Source organism: Paramisgurnus dabryanus, chromosome 9, assembly GCF_030506205.2.
Source record: "Paramisgurnus dabryanus chromosome 9, PD_genome_1.1, whole genome shotgun sequence".
Taxonomy (NCBI): domain Eukaryota; kingdom Metazoa; phylum Chordata; class Actinopteri; order Cypriniformes; family Cobitidae; genus Paramisgurnus; species Paramisgurnus dabryanus.
The window spans coordinates 5,034,090-5,049,273 of NC_133345.1; the positions used below are offsets into that span (position 1 = coordinate 5,034,090).

Here is a 15,184-nt window from a genome sequence, read left to right on the forward strand (position 1 = left end):
TTTCAATTATTACAAAGTATACGATCTGATTTTTTAATCGCGGTGTTTGTTTTATTCCTCGTTTCTTTTCCGTGCATTTGCTTTATTTATTTATTTTTGCTTGTTGCATTTAAATGCACGTTTGATTTGTTGCCACATTATTCTGTGTTAATGTATTTTTTAACATGTTTATAAACAAAAAGTGCGTTATTATAATTAATTATATGGCTGTGAATTCCCAGCAAACACAAAACGCTTTTATAACAATTTTCTATTACAATACATAATATCTTAAGCCACTTTGCTTACCAAGTAAATGTATCTCCATTTAAGAATTGTCAGATATTCACAAGAAAACAAGACAAAAACAGTAAGTAAGATATTCATTTACTTTTTTCTTTCAAACATGAATTTACAGACGGCTGAAAATTTTAAATAAAATAACTAGACATACCTATCTGGGTCTGCTCCCGTTTGCTGTGATGACGGGGACTTAGTCCAAAGCACATTTTGAGGAATACTTACACATTTTACTTCTTATTTCTTTGGAATTAATTATTATTTATTTTCAATTACAAAGTATGCGATCTGATTTTTTTTAATCGCGGTGTTTGTTTTATTCCTCGTTTCTTTTCCATGCATTTGCTTTATTTATTTATTTTCTGCTTGTTGCATTTAAATGCACGTTTGATTTGTTGCCACATTATTCTGTGTTAATGTATTTTTTAACATGTTTATCAACAAAAAGTGCGTTATTATAATTAATTATATAGCTGTGAAATATATACAAGAATTCCCAGCAAAAACAAAACGTTTTTATAACAATTTTCTATTACAATACATAATATCTTAAGCCACTTTGCTTACCAAGTAAATGTATCTCCATTTAAGAATTGTCAGATATTCACTAGAAAACAAGACAAAAACAGTAAGTAAGATATTCATTTACTTTTTTCTTTCAAACATGAATTTACAGACGGCTGGGAATTTTTAATAAAATAACTAGACATACCTATTCGGGTCTGCTCCCGTTTGCTGTGATGACGGGGGACTTAGTCCAAAGCACATTTTGAGGAATACTTACACATTTTACTTCTTATTTCTTTGAAATTAATTATTATTTATTTTCAATTACAAAGTATGCGATCTGATTTTTTTAATCGCGGTGTGTGTTTTATTCCTCGTTTCTTTAACTCACACAACATTCTACCAAAAAACAGCAGATCATTTTCTACTAGATAACTCCATACACTATGGATTAAAAATGTCCCGACTGCGAACCTGATAAAACCCAGGTAAAAAGCAAATACAAATAAACCATTTTGATTTAGCAAAAGTTTACAAATAAATGCACTCCCTGCACACAACAAGCACGTCTAGTTACCATTCATTTTTTGCGTGATTTAAGTTTCGTCGCATACATTTTGGAAGGCACACGATAAAAACAAAATAAGGCTTTTAATGTATGCAGACTTCATTCTCCGTTGAGGGCTTATCAATCATAATAAACGCTGTTAACTCTTCTCATTGAATGGTCTAAATCCAATGCTGGTAAAGAAATCAAATGTGCATTTCAACGCAACAAGCAAGCCGTAAAGCAATGGATGCAGGCAAACAAACGAGGAATAGCACATACACCACGATTAGATCATCGGGTCTCATACTTTGGAATTAATAAGAAATAATTATTCAGTCTAAAGAAATAAGAAGTAAAATGTCTAAGTATTTCTCCAAATGTGCAGACTCATTACAATAAACGGGAGCAGACACGAATAGTTATGTATGTCTCGTTATTTTATTTAAAATTGACAGCTGTCTAACATGATATATTTTGATAAGACGAAATGCTAAAAAAATAATATAACACCAATCGACAATATATGTTATTGTTATTTTTACAAGTAAATTCATGTGTAGGAGAAAACAAAGCAGCTGTCAGTCCATACTATATTGAGTGGCCATCGTAGTGGTGCAACCTGAACGATGTTTTCCTTACTTCCGGTCAAAGGCGCCATTTTGTGAAATAGGCATATAGGTGACGCTGGAGCACGCGGCCATTGTCTCTGTTCAACAAAACAAGTGTATATATACACATACGCATATTTTTCCTCAATCAATCACCGAATACAAGGTGCAATTCGATGCCAACTGGCCCTTCTCTCTGGTTTCATGTTTGTAAGGAAAATTAAGGGGGAAATTACGATAGCATTTCAGCCAAACATTCATTCGTGCCACGCTGCTTTTCTTTGAACGAAAAAAAAACCCCTCTGCTCCCCCTACACAATTTCTTCTCCTGTTATTTTATGCTTAAAACAAGCAAATAAATCTGCCTACAGGGTAAGAAAAAATTCGTTAACTTTTCCCATAAACACTTAATTCAAGAAAAATTGTCCCACCCCACTGGCCATTTTTTATCCACAATACACATTCGATGTCTGCACGCACCATTGTCTTTGTTCAACGCAAACAATTCTGTTGCGTTTTTCTTTGAACGAAGTGCTCCGCCTAGATAATTTGACCCATATTCACATGGGTTTGTTTCTCGTTTTTTCTTTGAGAACAATCTATATAGTGCTTTCCACAATCGTTTTGGTGTTAGCTTTACGTAAAATAGAAACACAGAAAAGTACTGAGCGATGGAGAAACCACGAAGCGGAACATATTATGACCACGGATTGGCAAACAAACTGGCAACCACGCACAAAAGAAGCAAACTCTGGTTTTAAACTCACCTTATTTGTCCCCGGAAAGCGCCAGAGTCGATGCACAGAGTGGACGGAGCAAGCCTCGCTTCCATAGCCGAAGGTCAAAAATCCATTCAAACGTGTAGTCCCCGGTGTCCACTCGATTTTACCCAAAAAGCCGAGGAGCGATACCGCAATGGCATCCGGAGAAGGCGCTGGCTGTCGGGATGGAGGTTAGCGGGTCAGAGATCCGGCACTGAAGGTCTGCGTTCATTACTCACCGTGTGCATTTCACTCTATACTTGTAAAAAAACCATACAAATACATACAGAAACAGTTATCACTCATACAAAAAGAAACACGAAGGTAAAGCTTCAGTTAATTTGCTCGCTGAATGCTTTTTGCATGCACATACAAAACTGAACAAAACTGATATACTGAACAAAATAGGCCCCAAAATTGAGGAACACCAGTTGTTTAGTTAAACTGATTGAATAGCACTTTGCTTTCTATTTGTTAAATATGAAATGAGACAATAAATTACAAATTACATTTCAATGCCTGCAGCGTGTTCATGTCCACACCACAAATAAAACCGTGTGACCCTTTTTTTTGGTTTAAAGATTGAAAGTTTCGAACCTACGCAACACTCTAAAGACAAATGCTCCTAAATAGTACCAAATAAGGGTTCTTCAGCTTGTAACCATAGCAGAACCCGTTTTTTGGGTACTATATAGAACCTTTTTATACGGTTCTATAAAGAATCTTGCCTTGAAAAATGCTCACCTCAGTGGTGCTATAAAGAACGATTAATTTATCAGCTGTCAGGAGTGACATTTTTGTTATTTATCCACTTTCTAATGTATAGCACTTGATAAGGATTAACAGTTTAAAAACAGAAATGCAAGACATCAGAAAATACATTTATTTTTTACTTTCATAACATGAGAGGTGTCATACAATAACAAATATGTGCTTTAAAATCACATTCCTAAGTTAAAAATATACATAAAAATAGATATATGGATCATTACACAAATCACTACTCAAAGGAAATATGTTAAATAACTGCTTCAATATTAATTAACAATAACGTTTGGCCAAGGCAGTCCTTGTAAATAGACATATAAATAGACAAATAAAATCATGACATATATGCCATAGAGCCTGAGATAGAGAAAAATAATAAGGAATTCTGCTTTTACTACCATCTCAGAAATATTGCCAGAATTGGAGGTTTTGTCTCAAGACAGGACTTAGAGAAACTTGTTCATGCTTTCATCACCAGCAGGGCCGATTATTGCAATGGACAATGGATTAAAAAAGTACTGTTACTTGTTTAAAAACCACTTCATGGCTACAGGCCGAAATACATGACAGATATGCTAATCGAATATGAAACCGATTACTCGGAGCAATAGGATCAGGTCATTTAGAAAAAACAGGGGTTCACTCAAAACAAGGTGCATCAGCATTTAGTTATTATCAGCTTTCAGAAGAGATCAGATGTGCTTCAACAGTAGACACTTTTAAATCTAGATTAAAAACACATCAGTTTAACTTTGCATTTACTGAATGATTTAAAACAGTACGAATAAAACAGTACAAAAGAATAAAACAGTATGAACCTTACCTGTTATAAAGGGAATGAAGCTTACGGTATGGTGCTTACCTGCAGAAATAAATAAAGTACAATAAGAACACACAGAACTTCAATTTTCAAAATTATTTTAACAATAAATGATGATTATTTTACTGGTTTACCTGTTTGCGATTACCACAGAATCCCGTCACCTGGCTGCGGTCTTCATTTGGTGAACGGTTCTTCACTCATAATTGACCTATACAAGAAATAGAGAAGAATAATAAGCAATTCTGCTTTTACATGTAGATGTGTGCCCCAAGAACACAGACACACCGGCTCCAAAAAGTTTAAAAAGTACACATTTCTGTTATTTTAATGTGGCAAATGTGTCAGCTTTAAAAGAAGCATACATTACCTTTTAAAGAGGATGCGCACTGCGTGAAATACCTTTACTCCCAGCATAAGCAAGCAATTTTCAAAATGCTTTTAAAAGTAATGGTGATTATCTTACTTGTTTAACTGTTTGTGATTACCATGGAATCATGTCACCATCATTTTTAAGCTTGTAAAGCAAATAATGAAACATTGACTTAGTAGGAAAAAATATTTTGGAAGTATCGTGATAAATGATGAAGAAAATATTTTGCAAAGTGATGGTTAGCACACGGTTGATGGTACCTAATAAATTCCATCATATTTTTTTTATTCCTACTATGGAAGTCAATGGTGACTATCTGCTGTGGGTTTACCATCATTCCTCAAAATACCTTCTTTTGTGTTACTCAGAAAAAAACTAATCCTCGTGTTGTTGTAAGCCTGTATGCATGAGTAAATGATGACAGAATTATCATCATAAATTGAAATATCCCTTTAAACTGTATTTCCCCCCCTTAAACCTAAACTTATTTTCTTACGGCAAGTCATTTAGGTAATCAAGAAAATACTTTACCCGTTGTCTTTGTGAGTTAAACAAATACAGCTACGCTTCCAGGTCTGTCGACGTTGCTGTGGTTTTTCGACAGCTGTATTATGAAGGGTAGCGAATGAATGAATACATTGCAAAAAATCATTTCTTACTTGTTATTTCGAACTGTTTTCACTGTACAAATATCTAGAAAGTCTTAAAATAAGATGCATTTTTTGATGAGCAAAATGCCCTAAGGAAATAAGCCTAGCCTTTAGGGAGAAAAAAACTCAAAATTTAAGCGAATTTGGGCTTAAAACAAGCAAATAAATCTGCCAAAGGGGTAAGAAACAAATCTAGATATAAACACTTAATTCAAGAAAAATTGTCGTAGCCCATTGGCAGATTTGTTGGCTTGTTTAATGTACATGCATGTACAATATTTCAATTTGTCTTGTATTTATTAGCATTTTGTATTGCCCAACGCTGTCTATGTTGTTTAACTGTTGTCATTTTCTTATAAAAGCCTTTATAATTTATTAGTTTGGATGATTGCCATTCCCGAGAACCTCTTATATTGGAAATAAAAGAATCATCTAAGCATTATTTTGTTGACTGTCTCTTAGACATGTAGCCGTTTGATTGTGGTTCTATTTAATGGCTAGTCTATTCTTTTGGAATGGTCAAACGTCTATTAGATTTTCACTGACAGCCCAAATTAAGCCTTGTTTTAGCCTAGACACATATTCGCTGTCTATTAGAAATTATGTAGTCGTTGAATAGCCGCTTTTTTGATGACTAATGTATTCTTGGGCCGTGGTTAGACGTCTCTTGGATTTTACGTAAAACGACAAAAGAATCTATTTTTAACACATAGGTCAGGGGAGAGCGCGAACGCAGTCCCTCACTATCAGAAATTTTGCAGTCGAGATTCCCACATTTGGGGAATTCGCAAAGGGTCAGCACAACCGGAGTGCAATGGCTGAGCCTCGCCCTGGGTGAACCACCTTCATGATCATGGTGTCTCCCCTGCCAGGTAAGTATGAGCGACACCCTTTGAGGCCAGACGGCCGCATCTTCCTGTGACCGATCACATCAACGGCGCCCCCGAAGGCCGTCCGACTAACATTTCATTACTGTGTGTGACCAGGTGGAAAGCGCACGAAGCCACGTCTGAGACCAAACATTCTTCGAGATCTACCCTATTTTTATTCCGTTTCCAGCCCGGTTGAACCGTGTAGAGTGAAATATGTGAAACAATTTAAATCAAATGGATTTAAATTGCGCATTCAAATATATGGTTTCGTTATTACAAAGTAACTTTACGTGGAATAGAAACAAAGAAATGTACAGAGCAATCAAGAAACAACGAAAGCATAGCAATTTTAGAACGTGGATAAATAAAAACACAGGGCTCAATGACTTACCCGTTGTCGTTGTGAGTTAAACAAGTACAGCTATGCTTCCAGGTCTGTCGACGTTGCTGTGGATTTTCGACAGCTGTAGTATGAAGGGTAGTGAAAAAAGTTTTCAGGTGTTTTTAACATTCCAATCGGCCTCTTTCGCTTTTGTTGCACCTTCAGCTGTGTCGAGGATGTTTAATTCGTCCTCGGATCACCACCACAAACTTGTAAAGAAAATAATTAAATACATTACAAAAACATTTCTTTATCAGCGTGTTCATTTCCACGCAAGCTTTTCGTTAAACCAATAAAGCCAACGAAAACACAGCAATTTTAAAACACACGTATTAGAAAAAACACCGTCATTCACGCACAAAAGAAGCAAATTCATTTTTTGTATTTGACTTATTTGTCCCCGAGAAGGGGAGCGCACCATTCATGGAAACACTGCAATACCATGTTGATGCATGGAGTGGAAGGAGCAAGCTCCGCTTCCATTTCCGAAGGTCAAAAATCCATTTAACATATAGTCTCCGGATAGGAGACGTATCAGACATTAAACTGATAAGAACAGATTTTTTCTTTTGACTGGTTTTTATTGATACATAATCACAAATTTAAACAAGTGTACATGAAACAATAAATTAAGTAAAAACACTAATGTACAAATGCAGGTGAAAAGTCAAAAACTAGTCAAGAAAATTTAAACTTCGAGGGTTAAAACACCATTAAAATCCTGAATCCCTAAAACACACCACATTTTAAAATACAAATGAAGCACCTAAAATGGCCCATGTAAAAGCATGCAATCCTTAAAACCTTGTAGAAAGAGAAAAAAGGGTTAAATATCGTTTATTGTTTCTTTTACATATATTAAAAGTGCTTCCAGTGTGTTTTAAAAGCCAGAATAAAACAATACAACAAAGCTGGTGAGTAATCCTCAATGAATAAAACATTTTAAATAATAAAAGTCTTAAAAACAATACTCTGTTGTGCTTGACTGGAGAGGTGAGCCTTCCCTATGGGCCCACTCTCACCCTTCAGTCCCAGGCAATCAAAACCCGGTTTCAAGGGCCCAGAGGAGATCCGTACCCTCTGGCCCGCTGCTCCCGTAGCCGAAAGTGGTGAGGGTACATCTACGGGCGACCAAGGTCGGTGGCGGCCAGGACCCTCTCTGTGGCAACCCCGGCCCCCCCATCCGAATGATTAGGCGCGGTGCCCCTGCAGCAGGTTCTCGACCGTCCTTACAGTGGCGTGGAGGGGCACCGTCACCCGTTTCCCCACCAGCAGGTTTCTGGCAGTCCAGATTGCGTGCATTATAGCATTCAGGGTGAGCCAGAGCGTTGTGAACTGTTCCGATGTTAAATCCTTTGTCCTCCGGCCCACCCCTAGGACGGCGAGATTATAGTCCATCTGGACCCCACCCACTGGCAGGCACGGGAAAACCAGGGGGCCGGTCGCGGTCCACTGGTCCTGTGCAGCGCCGCACTCCCAGAGGACGTGCCGCACGGTCTCTTCGTGGTTACACCCGAGCCGTGGGCACTTTGCGTTGGCGGCCATGCCGCGGGAGTGCATAACCGCCCTGGTCGGTAGGATCTCATGGGCCACCATCCACATCTGGTCCTTTTGATGGTTCCGAAGGGCAGGGTGGGCTGCGTTCCTCCACACTGTTTTTGCCTCAATCTCCGTTAGGCCTGGTACTGGGCTCACCTTCTCCCGGTCCTGCACAACAGAGATAATCATTTTATGGTCCTTTAAAACATTCAAATTTTCACGTTCTAAGTCTTGTTTCCTTAGAAATTTCTTAATAAAAGCATATTCTTTTGGCAAGTTAAAAGACACTGGGGTTCTAAGATCCACTGTTAAAATTTTCAGATAGCGTAAATACGACCCCATCCAGAACTTGACTAATGCTACGGTCTTGTCACTGGATGGGGATGTGGCATACTTCAAATGTAAAGCAGTAAAATTACTCCCTAAAAAAAGACCAAGGTCTGGGAGTCCTTTGCCTCCATTTTCCTTTCGTTTTTTGACGGTTTCTCTCTTTATTCTCTCCCACCTGGACCCCCAGAGGAAATAAAAGACAGCACGTTCCACCGCTAAAATGAAGGACCTGGGGGGGCTAAAAACAGAACACAACAATAAAAACAAAGGTAAGATCACTGCTTTAAAAACTAAAATCTTCCCCTCCATTGTCAAATTCCTTAGTCCCCATAAACCCAGTCGCTGTCTTACTTTTCCTAAAGTATCAGTCCAATTTCCTCGTCCACCACCCTCCCTATCAAACTTTATACCTAGAATTTTTATATCATTTTCCCTTAGAGTCACGTCCAGTCCTTCCACGTCTATGTCGCGCCACTGTCCGAAGAGCTGGGCCTCTGACTTGTCTCTGTTTAATTTAGAGCCTGAGGCCCGTCCATAAGAATCTGTTAATTCCAAAGCTCTTCGGACAGATAAAAAGTCAGTCGTTAAAATTGTCACATCGTCCATGTATAAAACACATTTTGCTGTCAAGCCTCCTGGAAGTTTGAGTCCTTCGATCCGTTGGTCCCTTCTCAAGAGCTGTGCCAGTGGCTCGATGCATGCCACATACAAGAGCGGGGATAACGGGCAACCTTGACGGACGCCGCTGTGTATGTTAACAGCTTTTGTTAAATGCCCGTTTACGAGAATTTTGCTGGTTATATCGTTATACAGCAATCCCACCCATGCTAAAAACCTCCCTGGGAAACCCATTTTCTCCAGTACCCGCAATAGGTACTGGTGCGAGACCCGATCAAATGCTTTTTCAAAATCTAAATTTAGCACTATGAGGCCAATGTTTCTGTCCCTCGCAAAACAGATGGCATCTCGGATCAATATCAGGCTGTCCGTGATCCTCTTCCCGGGCACAGCGCACGCTTGATCCGGGTGAATCACGTCCTTTAAAAACATGGACATGCGTGTTGCTAAAAGCTTGCTAAAAAGTTTGCAATCCAAATTTAAAAGGCTGATTGGTCTCCACGTTTTTAAGTCTGTTTTGTCTCCTTTTTTATGTAAAAGCGAAACAATGCCTAGTCTAAAACTGTCAGGGAGTTTGTCCAGTCTGTCAAAGTCCTTAAAAACCATTAAAAGTTCTGGTGCTAAAATGTCCCAAAATTTTGAATAAAATTCCACGGGAAGGCCGTCACTTCCCGGCGACTTACCTGTTTTAAAATCCTTCATACATTTTGTAAGCTCTAAAAGAGTAAAATCTTGGGTTAAAATTGCACACTCATTTTCAATTTTCATTTCTAAATTTTCCAAAATGTTTTCTATGGCTTTCTTTGTTACCTCTTTTTTGTTGTATAAATCTGCATAAAAAGTTTCTACTTCTTCTAATATTTCTTCTGTATTTCTGACTTCCTTCTCCCCATTTTTTAATTTGGTTATTACACCTTTGTTTGTTAAAATCCTCTTAAAAAAATATCTTGTGCATTTTTCGCCTTCTTCCAGATCTTTTTCCTTGCTTCTTAAAATCAACCCTTTACTTCTTTGTTTTTCTAAATCAGCCATTTCTTTTTTAACCTCATTTAGTTCTTCATTAAAGTCAAACCCTTCATTTACAAACTTAAAATACCTTTGTAATCTTTTTTGCAGTCCCGACATGCATCTTTTTTCTTTGTTCTTTTTTTCAATCCCTTTCTTTCTAAAAAACAGTCTCGTCCTGTGTTTCACCATCTCCCACCACTGTGCACGTGAATCAAAAAAGTCCTGGAGGGTCTGCCATTGACTGAATTGCTCCCTGTAGTCACTAATTATCTCCTCATCCTGCAAAAGGGAGCTTTATTTTACACACATTGGAATGATGTGAAGATATTCTAATGCTATTGCATTGTTATTTTCTACTTTCTAAGTCATTGTATAATGTTTAATTATTACTGTTTCTTATTCTTATTGTGCTTACAAGTTTCTTTATTATGCTTTTGCAGAACCATACACATATATACGCATCTGTACCTATTGGGATTGGAAACAGTAAAATTGTTTAATAAGGACATGGACCGAGTGATTTATTGTTCTGTCTGAACATTCTGCAGCGGTTGCCATACAATTTAAACGGCACCTATTCACTTTCATACAGGGCTCAATGACTTACCCGTTGTCGTTGTGAGTTAAACAAGTACAGCTATGCTTCCAGGTCTGTCGACGTTGCTGTGGATTTTCGACAGCTGTAGTTGCTGTGGATTTTCGACAGCTGTAGTATGAAGGGTAGTGAAAAAAGTTTTCAGGTGTTTTTAACATTCCAATCGGCCTCTTTCGCTTTTGTTGCACCTTCAGCTGTGTCGAGGATGTTTAATTCGTCCTCGGATCACCACCACAAACTTGTAAAGAAAATAATTAAATACATTACAAAAACATTTCTTTATCAGCGTGTTCATTTCCACGCAAGCTTTTCGTTAAACCAATAAAGCCAACGAAAACACAGCAATTTTAAAACACACGTATTAGAAAAAACACCGTCATTCACGCACAAAAGAAGCAAATTCTTTTTTTGTATTTGACTTATTTGTCCCCGAGAAGGGGAGCGCACCATTCATGGAAACACTGCAATACCATGTTGATGCATGGAGTGGAAGGAGCAAGCTCCGCTTCCATTTCCGAAGGTCAAAAATCCATTTAACATATAGTCTCCGGATAGGAGACGTATCAGACATTAAACTGATAAGAACAGATACTACACTTGATCTTAGCCAAAAGGCCGAGAAGCGATACCGGAATAGACGCAGCCAAAGGGGGAGCCGGCGAAGGCGCTGGCTTTTGGGGTGGAGGCTAGCGGGCATTTAACTCTATACGTTACAGAGGTAGAACGTTGAGCTAGCAGATCAGAAGTTCATGTTTTCTAAACCCATGCAGAAAACACACACAAACTGTTGGGAAAAAGCAGTCATCGCTTAACCAAACAGAAACATGAAGTAAAGCTTCAGTTAATTTGCTTGCAGCTTGCAGATCCAATACGTCGATCGTAAAGGTAATGCCGGTAGATCGCACATACCTTAACTGTGTATGCTGCTCCACGCCTCCACGAGCTTCGGGAAACAGAGCGCAAAATTGTCATTATGGTCTTGGATTAACTGTGAAACATGCTTTGCCTTTCTTCTCAAATGTGTTTTCATAAATCTTACGCTGTCCGCTGCAGCTCAGTCGTCTAACTTCTGAAATTTACCAGGATGCGCATTTTTTCCTTGATGCAGGAACTGATCCACGCTCATGAGAGAGAGAGAGAGAGAGAGAGAGAGAGAGAGAGAGAGAGAGAGAGAGAGAGAGAGAGAGAGAGAGAGAGAGAGAGAGAGAGAGAGAGAGAGAGAGAGAGAGAATTTAGAATTTTCAAAAAACCTTTATTACAAATTAAAACATTTTCATAACCTCAAATCAGAAAAAACAAAGGGGGAAAAAAAATATATATATATATATAGTAACGGAAATAACAAAAAATAAGCCAACATAGGAGCAAAGACCAAATCATCTTCAATAACCAGACACAGAGCTCCTCCATAATACCAAATCAATTCAAAAGAAAGAAGATCATTCATTGCTTTTAAGTATCTAAAACCAATAAGGATTCTAGATTTAACTTATTTTAAAAACTGCTAATATATCATGGCTTCCAGGTCTGTCAACGTTGCTGTGGTTTTTCGACAGCTGTAATATGAAGGGTAGAGTGAAAAAAAAATGTTTAAGTGTTTTGAACATCCCAATCTGTTCGTTTACTTAGTATTTTATTCATGTTTTCGAGTTAAAAAATAATTCTTAAATCAAGATACATTTACTTAATAAGCAAAGTGGCTTAGAATTTAAGTCTTGTTTACTGAAATAAATTCTAAAATGTAATAGGTTAAGGCTTAAAACAAGTAAAAATATCTGCCAGTGGGGTAAGAAAAATAAACCTAAATTGAGTTTATTATTGAATTAAGTTGAAACTAGAATTAAGTTTATTTTTCTTACCCCGCTGGCAGATATTTTTTACTTGTTTTAAATATAAACCTGTTGATTTTTATAATTTATTTCAATTATTACAAAGTATACGATCTGATTTTTTAATCGCGGTGTTTGTTTTATTCCTCGTTTCTTTTCCGTGCATTTGCTTTATTTATTTATTTTTGCTTGTTGCATTTAAATGCACGTTTGATTTGTTGCCACATTATTCTGTGTTAATGTATTTTTTAACATGTTTATAAACAAAAAGTGCGTTATTATAATTAATTATATGGCTGTGAATTCCCAGCAAACACAAAACGCTTTTATAACAATTTTCTATTACAATACATAATATCTTAAGCCACTTTGCTTACCAAGTAAATGTATCTCCATTTAAGAATTGTCAGATATTCACAAGAAAACAAGACAAAAACAGTAAGTAAGATATTCATTTACTTTTTTCTTTCAAACATGAATTTACAGACGGCTGGAAATTTTAAATAAAATAACTAGACATACCTATTCGGGTCTGCTCCCGTTTGCTGTGATGACGGGGACTTATTCCAAAGCACATTTTGAGGAATACTTACACATTTTACTTCTTATTTCTTTGGAATTAATTATTATTTATTTTCAATTACAAAGTATGCGATCTGATTTTTTTTAATCGCGGTGTTTGTTTTATTCCTCGTTTCTTTTCCATGCATTTGCTTTATTTATTTATTTTCTGCTTGTTGCATTTAAATGCACGTTTGATTTGTTGCCACATTATTCTGTGTTAATGTATTTTTTAACATGTTTATCAACAAAAAGTGCGTTATTATAATTAATTATATAGCTGTGAAATATATACAAGAATTCCCAGCAAAAACAAAACGTTTTTATAACAATTTTCTATTACAATACATAATATCTTAAGCCACTTTGCTTACCAAGTAAATGTATCTCCATTTAAGAATTGTCAGATATTCACTAGAAAACAAGACAAAAACAGTAAGTAAGATATTCATTTACTTTTTTCTTTCAAACATGAATTTACAGACGGCTGGGAATTTTTAATAAAATAACTAGACATACCTATTCGGGTCTGCTCCCGTTTGCTGTGATGACGGGGGACTTAGTCCAAAGCACATTTTGAGGAATACTTACACATTTTACTTCTTATTTCTTTTAAATTAATTATTATTTATTTTCAATTACAAAGTATGCGATCTGATTTTTTTAATCGCGGTGTGTGTTTTATTCCTCGTTTCTTTAGCTCACACAACATTCTACCAAAAAACAGCAGATCATTTTCTACTAGATAACTCCATACACTATGGATTAAAAATGTCCCGACTGCGAACCTGATAAAACCCAGGTAAAAAGCAAATACAAATAAACCATTTTGATTTAGCAAAAGTTTACAAATAAATGCACTCCCTGCACACAACAAGCACGTCTAGTTACCATTCATTTTTTGCGTGATTTAAGTTTCGTCGCATACATTTTGGAAGGCACACGATAAAAACAAAATAAGGCTTTTAATGTATGCAGACTTCATTCTCCGTTGAGGGCTTATCAATCTTAATAAACGCTGTTAACTCTTCTCATTGAATGGTCTAAATCCAATGCTGGTAAAGAAATCAAATGTGCATTTCAACGCAACAAGCAAGCCGTAAAGCAATGGATGCAGGCAAACAAACGAGGAATAGCACATACACCACGATTAGATCATCGGGTCTCATACTTTGGAATTAATAAGAAATAATTATTCAGTCTAAAGAAATAAGAAGTAAAATGTCTAAGTATTTCTCCAAATGTGCAGACTCATTACAATAAACGGGAGCAGACACGAATAGTTATGTATGTCTCGTTATTTTATTTAAAATTGACAGCTGTCTAACATATGATATATTTTGATGAGACGAAATGCTAAAAAAATAATATAACACCAATCGACAATATATGTTATTGTTATTTTTACAAGTAAATTCATGTGTAGGAGAAAACAAAGCAGCTGTCAGTCCATACTATATTGAGTGGCCATCGTAGTGGTGCAACCTGAACGATGTTTTCCTTACTTCCGGTCAAAGGCGCCATTTTGTGAAATAGGCATATAGGTGACGCTGGAGCACGCGGCCATTGTCTCTGTTCAACAAAACAAGTGTATATATACACATACGCATATTTTTCCTCAATCAATCACCGAATACAAGGTGCAATTCGATGCCAACTGGCCCTTCTCTCTGGTTTCATGTTTGTAAGGAAAATTAAGGGGGAAATTACGATAGCATTTCAGCCAAACATTCATTCGTGCCACGCTGCTTTTCTTTGAACGAAAAAAAAAACCCTCTGCTCCCCCTACACAATTTCTTCTCCTGTTATTTTATGCTTAAAACAAGCAAATAAATCTGCCTTCAGGGTAAGAAAAAATTCGTTAACTTTTCCCATAAACACTTAATTCAAGAAAAATTGTCCCACCCCACTGGCCATTTTTTATCCACAATACACATTCGATGTCTGCACGCACCATTGTCTTTGTTCAACGCAAACAATTCTGTTGCGTTTTTCTTTGAACGAAGTGCTCCGCCTAGATAATTTGACCCATATTCACATGGGTTTGTTTCTCGTTTTTTCTTTGAGAACAATCTATATAGCGCTTTCCACAATCGTTTTGGTGTTAGCTTTACGTAAAATAGAAACACAGAAA

General features: G+C 36.8%; 2 non-coding genes and 1 pseudogene across 2 annotated transcripts; all 3 read right to left on the reverse strand.

Moving 5' to 3' along the window:
• Positions 1-6,031: 6,031 nt before the first annotated feature.
• Positions 6,032-6,196, reverse strand: LOC135726989 (U1 spliceosomal RNA). Its single transcript, XR_010525075.1, has one exon. It is a non-coding gene; the product is annotated as a U1 spliceosomal RNA (small nuclear RNA).
• Positions 6,197-6,977: 781 nt separating this feature from the next.
• LOC135727041 (U2 spliceosomal RNA) lies at positions 6,978-7,158 on the reverse strand (annotated as a pseudogene).
• Positions 7,159-11,096: 3,938 nt separating this feature from the next.
• LOC135727000 (U2 spliceosomal RNA) lies at positions 11,097-11,287 on the reverse strand. Its single transcript, XR_010525085.1, has one exon. It is a non-coding gene; the product is annotated as a U2 spliceosomal RNA (small nuclear RNA).
• Positions 11,288-15,184: the final 3,897 nt, after the last annotated feature.